This window comes from Ursus americanus, chromosome 13 (genome assembly GCF_024610735.1).
Source record: "Ursus americanus isolate L20-20 chromosome 13, mUrsAme1.1.p, whole genome shotgun sequence".
Lineage (NCBI taxonomy): Eukaryota > Metazoa > Chordata > Mammalia > Carnivora > Ursidae > Ursus > Ursus americanus.
The window spans coordinates 59,485,398-59,497,863 of NC_142139.1; the positions used below are offsets into that span (position 1 = coordinate 59,485,398).

The 12,466-nt window shown below is 46.7% G+C and overlaps 1 pseudogene across 1 annotated transcript; it reads left to right on the forward strand.

Moving 5' to 3' along the window:
* The first annotated feature begins 530 nt into the window (after window positions 1–530).
* On the forward strand, window positions 531–12,159 carry LOC148109102 (uncharacterized; annotated as a pseudogene). The gene is made up of 5 exons (XR_015726463.1): window positions 531–736; window positions 1,176–1,287; window positions 7,856–8,062; window positions 8,311–8,444; window positions 8,581–12,159. The product of XR_015726463.1 is annotated as an uncharacterized LOC148109102 (transcript).
* The last annotated feature ends 307 nt before the right edge of the window (window positions 12,160–12,466 follow it).

Genomic DNA, 12,466 nt, shown 5'->3' on the forward strand with positions numbered 1-12,466 from the left:
GGAGGCGGCGGGGTCGACTGCTCACTGTGAAGCTACCTCCATGCGACCCTCCCCTTCCCGCCCCTTCCCCTCCCCCCACCAGCCCGATCTGGGTTCTTGGGCGCTTATTGTTTTAATGAAATTTTTGGTTGTTGTTTTGGTCCTTGAATGTGATTTTAGCAGCGAGTAACGTGTCCTCACTCCTCTCGGGCTCCCTCGGAGGGTTTTCAGAGAGGTCTCAGTGCATCCATTTTCTCAGATCCTCTCCTTCTTTCAGGGGAAGGATCTGGGGCCCTGCAGGAGCCTCGGAGCGCGAAGGCGGCGGCTCGAGTTCTCGGAGGGGTCTGCGCGGCGGCCGAGGGAGCTCCCGGGCGGCGGCGGCGGTTCTCGTGGGCTGGACGCCGTGAGGGGAGTAAGCGGATTTTCCCAGCAAGATCTCCATGTACAGCTACATCTTTAGGGCTGCTCGGGTTAATATATGTCGTCAGAGGCTCCTCACGCCAATCCCGGGGCGGCAGGGGCGGTGCCTCTCGCTCTCCGCAATAAAACTTTTTGATGTTCTCGTTGCTAATTGTCGAAGTCCTCTTCCAGGATTGGCTGCCCCTTCATAACCATGAGATAATTAAAACGAGGGGGGGGGCAGGGTTAAAAAAAAAACTTTTTTATCAGCCAGAGGTTAATGCAAGTGTTTAGCAGATGCTTTACTATTAAATTATTTTTCCCCCCAAGTCTCAAATCTTGACGAATCTCAAACCAGGTATAGTATCACTCTGCTTTCTTTTCTGGCTAAAAAAATTAAAAGGTGGAGGGGACGCAGATATCTCTTTTCGAAGTGGTTTTGTAGGTAACCGAGGCAAGAAATAAGCAGACAGCTTCGTGCCATTTTTGTGCGGGTGGAGTGGGGGCCGGGAGCAGAGACAGCGGGCGGCGGGGGCCCCCGCAAAGGGGCGGCTGGGAGCCGGCGCTGTCGCCTCGCCGAGGGGAGCGGCGGGCGCGGCGGGGGAAGGCTGCTGCTTTGACCTGGGCACAGGCTGGACATGCCCGTCTCCACGTCTCTTTATTTACCCAGCACGTTACCCTGGCCGGGGCCGTCCGAGGTGGCTCCTGTTACCGTGGCTGCTTTTGAAGATCACGGCTGAGACCACCGGACGACCGGGCAAGCCGATTGTAAATACTCTTATTTCCATATTCTTCAGGGACACCAGCCCCAGCGACGACCTTGGGCGATTTCAAAGCGCAGGCACCTCGATTCCCCGAATTTGTGGTGTGGCCGGTATCGGTGTTCCCCTGGTTTAACTAGCCTGTTTGGTAAGTAACTGAATATTTTTTACAGCGTGTTCAGAGCTTATTTTCCAGCTTTTATGAACAAACATATAAATATATCTCTGCATTCCTGCCTCTCCCATAAAAGCGGGCATCTGTGGAAAGCAGGTTTAGTTATCGGAGGGGAACCATTAAACAACAGTTTAAGAGGTAGACCGGGAGGACGGCTCGTGGATGTTTAGACTGCTGGCCTTAGTGAAGTGATCTTGAACGCATTGTAACGGAGAATGGATCTCCATTTGTAAGTCACCGGGCGGCGGGGCACCGGGCCGCCGCGCCCACGTGGCATGAGCATTTTGAGAAAGCTGGAAGAGAGGCTGGGGCAGGGGATGGACAGTGGCAGGAGCTGGAATCTCCCCGGGGCTTGGTTGGGAGTCCCGAAGGGAGACTGATGTGTAAATGAGGATTCGGCCTGATGGAGTCTGGTGTGTGTGGAAAAGGGTGTCAACCGGGACCCCGCCTGACGGAAATTAAAGGGAGCCCAGGGAAGTGTACAGAAGACGGCGCGGGGCCTTGGCGGCCTGGGACTCGTCGCTAGGCCTGGCGGGGGTCACCCAGAGGAGACCCTTGCCTCCACCTTGGGTACGGTCCTTTGGAAGCAGGCAGAGTCAGGCCCCAGGCCTCAGAGGGAGCCCCACCCCACAAAGGGTGCCCCACCCCAAGGACCGGGTGAGGACAGTCCTTTCTCAGCCCGCTGGGCGCTTTCTGCGGGGTTCGTGCTTGGGGATGGAAGGCAAGGTTCGGCGGGAATGGAGGGAGGGGTGGTGGGGACGCCCAGCTCCTCTGCAGCGGGGGATTCAGGGCCGGCTCCACCCGCCACTACAGCCCTGGGCAGCAGCACTAAGAAATACTTTTTAGGTTTGCGGTGGCTGGGCGTCCGAGAGGGGAAAGAACTGAGAGAGGGGAGTAGGCTAGCAAACCCAGTGCGGGAGCCCATTCAGGGCCCATTCTGTCCCTTGCGTAAGGGGTCGTTTTCCCTGGATGCCCCCAGCATAGCATCTTAAGTCAGAGAACAGGGTGTGGGGAGAAGCTGAAATCGGATTTGTTGGTAAAGTGCCACTTGGGCATGGAACAAAATAGCGACCTAGAGCTTTCAACCCCCAGCTTGGACGGGTCTGTGATTTTAGTGTGAGTGGAATGTTTTAAAGCTCTCGTTTTTCAAGGAAAGAATATAGGTAGTGTGGTGGGGTTCTGTTTACATTTTCACCAGGGAGGCAACCCCTGAATGTGTAAATACTGGTAGTTCAATCCTCTGACATTTGATACTTAAAAAAAAAAAAAAAGTCTGTTTATAAGAAGCACATCTAGGCCTTGGAAACAGGTAGACCAAGTTAAGATGGTCGCACTCGGGCTGGGAACAGATAACAATTCAGGGGAAGTAGTTGGTATGCCACTTTCAGAGCCAGAGGAAGTTTTGGGAATTGAAAGGAAGAAGAGGCCAGGCAGAAGGCTGAGTTGGGGACTGGGATGCTGTGTCCACCAGAGGCGAGTGGCCTCGGTGTCGAAGCCATCAGAATTTACCACGTTCAGCCTTGCTCTTTTAATTGAAACCAAAAATGGGCAAATCTCTTCATGGTCCCAGATCTCATGGCAAGTGATAAAAGAGATGGAGAACGCGGGACAGAAAAAAGTCATAAAAGATGCTAATCTGAACATCGGTCCTCACTGACAGTGTCATTATCAGTTAATTACTGCTGTGCAAGAGTCTAGGGCTTCATGTGGCTCAGAAAGCCAAGCCCCGAGACTACAGCCTTAGAAAGGCAGCTTGGAGGCAGGGGACAAATGGGTGAACCCTAGTGTCCTTAGCTGCAGTTCTTGACTTGCAGAGACCAGACTGGCTGAGTGCCACTCTGAATGCACAACCCAAGGAGTCCCCTTTTTTCTCCCAGTGTCCTCTTTTGTACATTTTGCTGCAGGTCTAGTGGGATGCTGGGCTAGTCTCTGTTTTGGAAGGCTGTGAGGCAGATGACATCTCAGGTTTGCCCCCAGTTTAAATGGCCTGTGCCTTCTGGGGGGTAGGGTGGGGTGGAGAGTGATGGAAGGGAAATGTGGGCAAAGAAAGGGGGGAAGGATGAATTTCCCAGCTTTGACGTCAGCCCAGGGACTGTACGAGTGTGGACTCTGGTACGCTGCCCCCTCTAAGGGCATGTGTTCTGAGTGCTCCAAGGGCCCAAGCACCACTGAGTACCCCTGGGTGCCCGCAGGAGGAATCCTAGTCAGGGCACATACTAACTTGCCTTTCCTTTTCCGAAGCCACGGGCAACCAATCTTCCCCAGGTGGGCAGCCCCACGTTGGAGAAATGCTGGGGTTCTAGGTCCAGTCTTCACTGTACTTGATGGTATACCCACCGTAGGGCGCATGACCTCTGCCTCCAGCTAAACAGACCGAACCGGGGTCAACAATTTATTTTGCACCCATGTCTCTTGGCTCTTTCCCTTCACTCCCACCTCTTCCCCTGGAAAAGACTCAAAGAGCATGGGAGAGGCTGAGCACTCCCTTGCAAACATTTCGGTCTTGTGAGATATTCCTTTTAAAATCAATCTGGTTTAAACTAAATATTTTTTTAAAAAAAAAAACTTCAGTCTGTTTTTAGGGAAAATACAGATCTTTTTGAGGTATTTATTATTACAAAGGCAAGGGCAGTTTGTATCTCATGTTTTGCTCATGAGAACTCAAAATAAACTGGACCTGAAAAGAACCAGGCCGGAGGGCCATAAACACACATTTTATGTTTACGGGAATTATGGCTCAATTCCCTTCATCGTTTTTCAAGTCTCGTTTTACCTTATTTTCCTAACCAACATAGTAGAAGTGACTGAGCATTCCTTTAAATATCTATAATGCTCTTACATAAGGTGAACCCCAGAATGTTGGCTAAGAACTCCAGAAGGAACGTCAAACCCAGAAGGTGGCAGAAAAAGCAATGTGCTCCTGAAGGTGGAACTGCAGCCCCACCTGCTCAGAGGAAGGTGCTTCTCCTGACACCTCGATGGCTTTGCATTTTTCTGTCCTGGGGTGGGATCGAGTCATCTAAATGCTAGCCACTTGGTCCCAGAACCCGTCGGACATATGGAACAAGGCACATTGCCCAAGTGGCGGCAAGGATCTCCTTCTAACTCAGGTTCTGTAGTCCCTCCCTTTCTGGTTTGCCTTCTGGGAAATAGTTGTCCACAGACAGGGCAAGTGACCGTGGTTCCAGAAATGTGGTGGTGCTCAAAGTACTTCTACAAAGCAGACTCGAGTTTGATTGAACTCTAATATCTGTTTCAAAAATGAAGGACAGGAAAACTTGTCTTTGGCTCTTATGAGGTTTTATTTGTTCTGAGCATTTTCCGTTTGCATTTTGGGGTGGGGGTGGGGTATGTGGTGAGTGATCCCTCTTCCCTCCTCTTTCCCGTTAAGAGCAGATCTGTGGAGATGGGGGCGGGGAGGGGCTGATCTAACTGCAATGACTACGGAGCAGCTGATTGCTTAGGGCTCTGTCAGTCCAGGTTTGATTAGGAAATATTTAAGTCAGTGGAGAAAATTGGGACTTGCTTGATGCTTCCCTCCCCACCCCATTTAGCCTTTCTCTCCCCTTCCTTCTCTCCCTGCCCTTCCCTCTTTCCCTCACTCCCTCCCTTCCTCCCTCCCTTCTAATTTGCCTTTGAGCAATCCCTGGATTTCTGAGGTTTCTGAGGTCATTGAACCTGAAATCGATGTAGAATAAGATACTGGTTTATCTTTTAGTCCCTTAAGAAAAATAGTTTTTTTAAAATTGAGATATAATTGACATATCACATTGCGCAAGTTTAAGATGTATGATGTTTAAGAGAAATCTCAATATCCAGTACTACAAGCAGTGGGAATTCACATTTTCTTCAAATAATCAATGACTGGATCTTCATTTTAACTGACAGATGTGCTGCTGCTCTGGAGGGTTTTCATTGATAAGGGAGAGTGAGATACCTTGCCAAGTATCCAAGCCAGTCCGTAAAGCTAAAATACTTACTCAGACTAAAGGGAACAGAAGGTGATGGACGTGAAAGGACCACTCTAGAGGCAGCAGGATACGTACATGGGTGTTATTACGATTGTTATGCTGGTCCTTAGAAGTAAGGTAGATCTGATGGTTGCTACTTTCTAGTAAAATACAGATAGAGCTCAGAGCAAAAGTGGCATGAGAAAATACATCCCACAGGATTTCTGTTAACTACTCTGTTTCAAGCAAATTACATACACACTGGCAACATTTTCTTCCAAGCCAGAAAGAAAGCATTCAGCATTCAGATGAGGAAGTCATTGTAATTTTGCTTCCACGGTACATGGAAAAATAAGTAGTCGTTAACTTTGACTAGCTTGCAATACAGTCTGGGGTTCAGAATAAAATACAAAAGCAAATGGCAACTTAAAATGTGAAATTTGGACAAGCCATTTCAGTGACTGAAGGTTTTGTTTGTGACTTGAGGCCCCTGTGAATTCTCAGTTCTAACTGTGGGGTTGCTCACATTCCTAGGAAGTCCTGTTCTGAAGCCTCCTCTGCAAACTCGTGTAGACTTTTTTTTTTTTTTTTAAAGCCCTGCCAGTTTCTTCCAAACCTTTTCTACTTTATTCTAGGGCCTTTGCTTCTAGACAAGGGACTTGAGCCAGGATGGTTAGGTTTCAAGTTAACAAAAAGAAACCCTTTTATTGTCAATATTAATGGCAAACTTCGATTTTTACAAGGCTTAGGTTTAGCAGCATGAGCAGATCAAAAGCAGCTTGGCTTGATTTCTCAATATTCTCTGGAGCTTAGACAATTAACTGCAATTTTGCTTCTAACGAAACAACACAAAAACGTTCGTTACAAAAATGTTAACGTTAGTCTTTCAGCAAGAGTGTTTACCTGTGTACCACATGTCAGAATCGACTACATTTGAGCGCTGAACCTGAGCTGAGCTTTGAAGGAAACCTCCTTAAGAAAATGCGTGAGCAGAGTGTCTTCATTGCAATGCCACGAGCCTGTTTCAGAGTGTGCATTCCACACTTGCCTTTCTGGCTGGGTAAGGATCCGGCAGACTGAGGTCCCCCCTGGTAATTTGGGTACACCGAGTCTCCAGTTAATGATAGATAATCAGCCTTTGGGTCATTCGGTCATTCTCTTATTACAAACCCCTCCTGCTCTCTCTGATCTCCTTTCAAACTAAATTTCACACAAACAAATAAAGCAAGACAGGGACACGTTCTTTAAAAAAAGAGGGAGAAATATTAGAAACTCCTGATACAGAACTCTAAACAAGGAAAGGCAAGCTAAAAGAGGATAGGAAAGAACATCTTATCAAAATGAACATGTTGTGTACAAAACATTAGAAGAAAAGGCTCTGGTTTCTGTTAAAGTGACAGAAAATTAAAATAAAAATAATTGCAGGCAGAGAAGTTATAATATAAACAGAGAAGGCAGGATGCTTGCTGGAAATGCGCAGCACTAGGAGACCAATTTGTTGTTACAGATTATATATCTGCACCGTGGTAGGAGGGGCGCTACTTTGTTCTATTTTCCAGAAAAGAACGGCTTTCTTTTTAGTACTTGTATGAGTGCCCACTTAAGTCAACACAGGCCCAACCTCTAGGAACAAAAAATGGAATTGCGTTCTGCTTGTGAAGCATCCAACTTCAAAAGAAGGAATTGGTTGCATAAAAAAAAAAAAAAGCAGAATTCCATTCAGAACACATTTAGAGGGTTCACTAAATCGGTATGACTGATGCTGTTTTGCTTTGCTGACAGAGGTGCAGATCATTCTTGGGAAGTACAACTGAAACCAGTCCTCCCCTGCCCTCTGGGGGCCTTCGTTTTCCCGGCCTACATCTGCTCCTGACTCCAGAAAGACAGACTTCAGATTGGCCAAGGTACATCTCTGACCAGATCCCTCTAAGAGAAACTCAGGAATGTGTGACTCTAATTGTTCAGAACTCTGGTGAGAGCATCCCCAGTGCCACTTTCCTGCCCTGTCTTTGACAGTCCCTTTTGGCTCAAGTCCAGAGCTCCAAAGGGTCAAGGTCTAGCTGCTGGTGTCATCCCCAAGCCCTGGGTTTTCAATCCTAAGAGAGATTGGAACTTTGGCTCAGGGCTTGATCAACTCACAGTTCTCCAAGTTAGAGGGGCAGCCGGGAGAGGGCAGCAGGTGGTGAAAGTGTGACTCCCAGATTGTCCCCAACAGTCTGTCTGGCATTCCTTGATTTGCCCCCATAGCTGGCAAACAACCCACCTCTCTCACTTTTTTAAAAAATCCACACTTCTTTGTTTCTTCTAGGCCCAGTTTAAATGCGGCCTCCTCCAGGAAGCCTTTCCAGGTATTACTTTCCTTCTCTCTGCTCCCCCAAATGAAGTCCCCTTTCTGGTGCACCCCCTCGTATTCTCTCTGATAGACCACTGGGCACATACCTTTAACCTCTGGTGACTGGGGGTTCCTTGAGCCCCCAGTCAACGCACCCAGTAGGGGATTAAACAGCTTGTGTAAGAGGGATGACTTAGAGAAAACGGGTGAATCCGGCATACCCCAATTGCAACTGGATTGGCTGTCTTTATTTTGAAAGCGACTAGAGCTAGTAGAGGAGGAGGGCTCATTAGGGAACAGACCTTCATCTCCAAGCCCTCTGGACAACCAGAGAAGGCTTCCTCGGGATGGATCCCACTGGCAGTGAGTCTTCGTCAGCCGGTCTTGGCTCAGAGAATGGAAAACCCAGCCGGGGCCTGGTCTTCCCGGGTGGCCCCTCTCGACAACCTGAGCTCCAGAGTCAGAGGTGGGCAGGCCGGACTCTCGTGCACCCAAATACTGGCTGCCTGATCTCGGACAAGATCGTCCATCTGTCTAAACCTTAGTTTCTTCATCTGAACAATGGGTTAATGACACCGACCTCGAGGGTGTGTAGGGGAGATTAAATGAGATCAAGATGCACCCGAGAGCAACACGCCTGACACACAGGCTGCGCTCAATAAATATTTATGTATTTTCTCTTCCTGCCTCTTCGGTTTCTTCCCTCCCTTACAGCCTCCTGGAGACCCAGCCCGACGGCGATGGGCCGGGTGGCGGCGGAGGGCACCGCTCGCCTCAGTGCCCTGAGAACCGCGGCTTCTCGGGGATCGCAAGGGCCTCAGGCCTCGCAGGACCTTGGGCGCCGGAGAGTGAGCCCAGGATGGTTGGGGGGCAAGGGGCGCTGCCAAAGCAGCCACCCCGGATTTTGGCCGCCGGCCCTCCGGCCACTGCGTTGGTTGCTGGACCGCCCCTTCCCTCCTGGTTAAGTTATCCTTTTGATCCCCATCCCCCCTCACGGTGCCCGCCACCAAGGAGGCCGGTTCCCCGCAGCTCAGGCCGGGGGAGGTCACCGCCCCGGGGCGGGATGGACCCCCAGCTTCCCCGCCGGTCTCCGAGGACTATTCGCCCGAGGCGGGCAGGAAGGGGTTAACCGCGCCCTTTTCCGCCTCCCCGCCCCCCCAACCCAATACTGAGCCCTCGGCAGCGGGCGAAGGCCGCCGCTTCCCTCCTGAGGTCTCATTAGGGAAACCCTCACCGCTATTTTCAACATTTCCTCAATCAAGTGCCTTTAAATAGAGCTGCACAAACAAATTGGCGGCAAAAGCGTAGATCTTGTCACGATTGAGACCAATCCAATATTTCAGCCTTGTTTGCTTTGCAATTACGGGTTGGCTTGAGGCTGCGGTGCCACCGGGGCAAATCTGCAGCCGCCCGCTTTCTCCTCTGCACCCTCGGCGGGTGGAGGAAGCGACCCGCAGAGCCACTGGAGGGAGGGAGGGGGGTGGCGCTGGAGGAGGAGACGCGAGGGAGAGGCGGGCGGCGGAGACCTTCCTAAACCTGCGTGCAAAGGGCGCGAGCAAAGTTAAAGGAGACGGATTTCTCAGGTTCCTGGCCGAGCCACTGAGCTACACGCAGTAATAATAAAATGTGCAATGCACATGCCGACATCGATGTTGTGTCCTTACCCAGCCCCTTTTCTCCTCTCTTCCCTTTCCCCTCACTTCTATCTCCATTACATTTTTCTTCAGTATTTGTTAGCGGGGACTGGTTTCCCCTTCTTTTTCGCTGTTAAGCTGCTAGCATGATTTGTTACGTTTTCCATAGCTGCTGCTTCTTGTTTGACTTTTTGTACAGAGTCACTTTAAATCGGCCGCAGGGAGAATAAAGGTCCAAGCCCTTTGGATGGGCGCCTGCAGGCGTGGGGCTGCCCCCCTGCCCTCCCTGAGTGCTTGGCCATGGCTCTCGGGTGAGTCCGCCGCTGGCTGCGTTCGGGCACCGCGCGGGCCAGCCTAGTTTGTATCAGCAGAACAGTAGTTAACTCAAATCAGGTCCTAAGCCTTGTATTTCACAGACAATTAAATCTTGGCTGCTGTTTAACAAAATCGTAATATTTACTCTGCTCTGGACTGAGCACTTTTAAAGTCAAAAACAAATACATTTCAAAAAGAAAATATGATAATAAATCTCTTTTTATGGATTTTCTCTGCATAAGTGGAAACAACATGATTTAAATCCCCACGCCCTCACCCCCCTCGCGGGCACAGCTGAGGCTTACAGATACTGTCTTTTCACACGCATTCTTCATGGCGGGGGGAGGGGGGGTACGTGCGTTTGTTACGTTCAGTTTAGTTTCTAAGATTTCGTACCCCACCCTAACCCGCATCCGCAAAAGCAGCAAGGATTTTGGAATAATTGGGTCTGGGATGTGAACCCTATTTTCACGCCGATTCAAGAAAGGTGGACATGACTTGGGTCATTATTTTATGATTTCATATTACCTTATAAATGACTACCCATTTTCCTCTCCTGTTGACTTCTGAAGGAGGTAGGAAAGTTGAGGCAGAGAAATATTTTTATGAGACTCTGGGGTACATATTAAAATATACTTCTTTATTATTTAAAAATGTGTAAGGTGTGGATGGACCTACATTTGTTTGCTGGTGGTCATAAAATACAGTCATAGCTGTTCTAGTCAATGAGCAATCTCTTTTAAGCTTTACAGATTTTTGGTTTATAATCCCACCCCGGATTGTAGCTTCATTCTTCCGGATCGCACTCCTATTGTAACATTTTGGTTTTCAATTTTATTTAAAGCAAACCTCAGAAATAAAGGCTTCATAAAATTGTGCCGTGTTAAAGCCACAGAATAATATTTCACGTTCGGATGTCATGCACACTCATGTATCTCTCTCAAGAAATAGGAAGCAGTAGCTAGAAAGGGTACCATTTCATGAGAATTCTCTCTTCACCAAAAAAATTGGTCTGGCATATTATTCAATGCACAAATTATAATATTACTTTCATGTGTGTTAATCTGTTTAGTATTAAAACTGCTAGTGTCTTAATCATTAACATGCTTTACCACACTGCTTTCAAATGGGTGATCTCAGATAATTATGAAGATTTTGATGTTAATCCCATGTTAAGTGAACAACTATGAAAATAACCTTAAAGCATTATTATTCTTACGTAAATGCCAACAAACACAATTGGAGAGGGAACATGATTACTTTTTATCTGGCATTATTCTATAAGGATATGGCTACATTGATTTCTCATAAAATCAGAACAGTTTTCAATTACTTTTTAACAGAATTTTTTTTAACATGGCGTTTTGCAGCATCTATAAACCACAACAACTTCGTACTGACAGATACAGATTTTTTCAACATTATTATTCATTAGCTTCTTTGCAATTCACTAAAATAGAATAATACACAAAAATATCAAATCTAGAGTACAATTATAAGGTTCTACATATTTATTTAGGTAAGCGCATATTATTAAAATTAAAAACATGTGCCTGGCATATAAATGTTTCTTTAAGAATTCTTGTTTGGATGCACAGTTATTATTTTTTAAACCAAATCAGATTTTCAAGTACTGATTTTTCACTCTGAACAGGCATTGCATTGTTTTAAACAGTAGCTCCTGGAACAATACCACTCTTAGTATTTTAGACTTCCAAACAACAATTGGAATTGGATAAATGCTTTCAGCTGGGGGCACTTTCTTAATACCTTTGTAGGTAATGGGACTCCCTGTTTGTGTGGAGTGACAAACGGACAGTGCAGTGGACAGACCACTTACCCTTTACAGAATCTACCAGAATATGGAATTTTTCTCTGAGATTGTTTGTGGTCCATCTGAAAGGAATTCTGTTCAAATGTGAAATCAGGGAAAATGAACGAGTGCCTTTTCTAACTACAGTTATGAAGTGGTGACTGGAAAAGGGGAATGAAAAATATAAGACAGGAGGAATGCAGAAACATAAAATCTGAAAAAGACAATTTCCTTGGGCAGGATCTGGCTCTTTGTCTATAAACAGGAGAGTGATGAATTGGATCCATAGAATCAAAGAGATTGTTTTTGTTTTCTTCCATTCAGTGGTTTTTTTAAAATAGATTTTTCACTGGATGAAGAAGCCCAAACAAGGAAATATATGTAAATTCTCATATATGGGAAAATGCTAGCTTCCATGATTTTAAAATATTGGTTTAAAATAGAAGGACCTTTAATCCATTGTACCACAGTTCTTCCTAAATGAATACGTGTCAAAAAAAAAAAAAAAAGAACCCTGTGGTAAATGAATATGTGTCAAAAAGCAATGAATTTTTTCAAACCGGTGAAATATATCCATGAGATAATTTGTATAAACTCCAACTTGCTGAGAAAAAATTAAAAAAAACAACTTTTTTCAAGAATCAACCAGGGAACTTTGTTATTATTCTGGGATAAATAAAGCAAGAAACCGCCTCCTTACATTCTTAGTAATTCTTTTGTTTTTTCCAAACATTGTTAAGCTCTATGCATCTTTTGCTATTCAAGCAGAGTTGATGTCAGCAATAAAATTACAGAATCGAATCAAGTGACTATTTTTGCTTTATTACAAATATAGATTATATATGGGCTGTTGAAGTGCTTAGCTGCTTGAATGCTGAAATTTTCCTTTTTTCCGGATAGACTGCTATTTAACGAAGTGTTTCTGAAGATAAATATGATGGCGCATCAAGGTGAAACAGTCATGGTAACAAAGCAGGATTTGAGTCCGTGAGGTGTGGGCTATGCTTTGTAAATTATAGTGCTTTTGAATCATGACCTAGGTATTTGTACTGAGGATATCTGGGAAGCGAACCTCAAGGGTCCTGAACATACACGAGCAAGAACACAC